We start from the raw sequence: 2501 nt of genomic DNA on the forward strand, positions 1-2501 counted from the left end.
TTTCATAGAAAACAGTTTAAGTCCCTGAAAATGCAGTTTTTCTCGGTTTTAGCCCATCTTTTCGCAATTTTGACAATTTTGGCCCAAATTGGAAAATTTTTGCAACTTTGGTCCTTTTTAAATTTAAAAAGCATTTTAAACCTTTGGGAAGGATTTGGAACACTTATAGTCCACTGTTTTACAGAAAGTTACAGTTTTGGCCCTCCAAAACAGAAAAATTCGCATAATGGGCCTTATTGGGCCGAAATTTTCATTTTTAGCCCATTAAGCTTGGAATTTAAGTTTTTAATCCCTTAAATGAGTATATTTCCAGAAATTTATTTATAGAAACTGTTTTGGCACACTTCATCCATCAGAATCTGTGAAATGTCAATTTGGGCCCTTATTTTTGCATTTTTCACATTTTAGGCCCAAAATTTGTGTTTTTAACCCAAAGAAAATTATTACTAAACCACTTAGCCATTTTTCTTGAAGCACTTTGTGTTTAGAAATATATTTGAAGCTAAAATCATTTAACACAAGATATATCTCGGTTTTGATGGGTTTTAAGGCTAGATCCAACATAAAAACACATAAAAGCATACATATAAGCATGGAAATCATACAAGGCATACAAATACATATAGATCTACACTTTCACTTGTATTCCCCCCCCCCCCCCCCACAAAACTCATAAAAACAGAAAATAGGGGTATGAATCTCACCTTGGGGTGTTGGTTCGATTTTTGCAAGGAAAAATGGAAGGAAAATGAAGTGTTTTTGGCCTTGGCTCCCTTTGATGAAGATCTCGAGTTTGGAGATGGTTCTAGGGTGCAAGATCATGATTTTTGCATGGATTAGGAAGAGATGTTTGATAAATAAGGAATACAAGTCATAGATCCAAACAAAACCTTACCTTAGATGATGATTTTTGTGGAAGAACTTCCTTGAATGCTTCCTATTTTTCGAGATTTTGGAGAGGGAAGAAGAGAGTGTTCTTGAGTGAATCTAGAGAGAATTGGAGATATTTTTGGTGTGTGTAAGTGTGTATGGCCGAGAGTGAGAGAGAGAAGGGAAGAAGAGGTGATACTTGAGGTGATGTGCATGGAGAAATGAGATTAGTGCATGGATATCCCATGGGTAAAGATGAGGTGGCAACCAATGTCAACTCCTTTCCTTATCCTCTTGGGTTTGGGCCTTTGGGCCGAGAATGGTGGGAGAAAAAAAAGTTTTTGGGCTTTTTGCTCCTAAGCCCAATATTAGTGTTAATTAGGGTGTGTTTTAAGTCTAAAGGAGTGTAGTAGGATTTTTATGTTCTTCTTGAACTAGTTTTAGGTTATTCATGTATCAAGGCTCTTAATCCATTCCATTCATGACCTAAAATGTTGGAATAAGTAAATATGGGTCCACTTAGAGTCCAATTAGGGTTCTAAGCCCATGATAGTCTAGTTGGAAGCTTATTGGTCCATTTGGATCCAATAAGGAAGTTCTAGTCCAAAATAGACTTAATAAGAACTTCTAGGGTCTCCAATTGTTTGATGACTATTTGTAGTTCTAGCATGTTGTATTTGATTGAAGTTTTTGATTCACATTAACTTGAATGTATAGATTACATAACTTAAAATTTACAGTTGTGACATCCAAGGTCTCCTTAGGGTTGTTGAGAGCAACCTCAAGGACAAGTCTGTTGCACCCACTCCCAATCCACCCGCTGCTCCTGTTTTGGCTATTGGGCAGGGAAGGGGCAAGAAGAGGAAGGCTCCGTCTAAGAGCTACCGCAAGGGAAAGTCCCAAGATGGCTCCTCTTCTAGTGGGACCAAAGTTGATCCTGCTAAGCCCAAACCTAACCCAAAGGAGGCAGAGTGCCACCATTTCCACAAAATAAGGCATTAGATGAGAAGCTGCCCATAATACTTGCAAGCCATCAGGGAAGGAAAGATCAAGTCGTCTTTCGTAGGTATTTACACAATTAAATATAATGATTCATCTCACGCTATTTCTTGGGTCCTCGATAGCGGGTGTGGTTACCACATTTGTTCTGAATTGCAGAGACTAAGAAGAAATAGGGATGTGGAGCGTGGAAGAATAAATCTACTCATGGGGAACAGAAGATCGTCGCCTGTGACCAAGATTGGAGTGTATTCTTTAGTGCTTAGTAATGAATTAAGTTTAGATTTGAATAATTGTTGCTACTCGCCAGATATGGCAAGAAACATAATTTTGTTTCATGGTTTGTTTAGACAAGGATTTAGATTTTCTTTTAATAATGAGAATGGTTCAATTTATGCTTATCTAAATGGTGTCTTATATTTTGAAGCAATGCCATGTAATGGAATTTATGAAACCGTTATGATTGTAGATAACCTAGGAAATGATGTTTTATGCATGGATTCTTCCAATAGTATGGATAGAGCATCCTTGTGGCATTGTCGTCTTGGACATGTCAACAAGAAGCGCATAGCCCAACTCCAAAAGGATTGAGTGTTGGAGTCATTCGACCATAGGGAAGATGACACATGCGA

This window comes from Lactuca sativa, chromosome 5 (assembly GCF_002870075.4).
Source record: "Lactuca sativa cultivar Salinas chromosome 5, Lsat_Salinas_v11, whole genome shotgun sequence".
Taxonomy (NCBI): domain Eukaryota; kingdom Viridiplantae; phylum Streptophyta; class Magnoliopsida; order Asterales; family Asteraceae; genus Lactuca; species Lactuca sativa.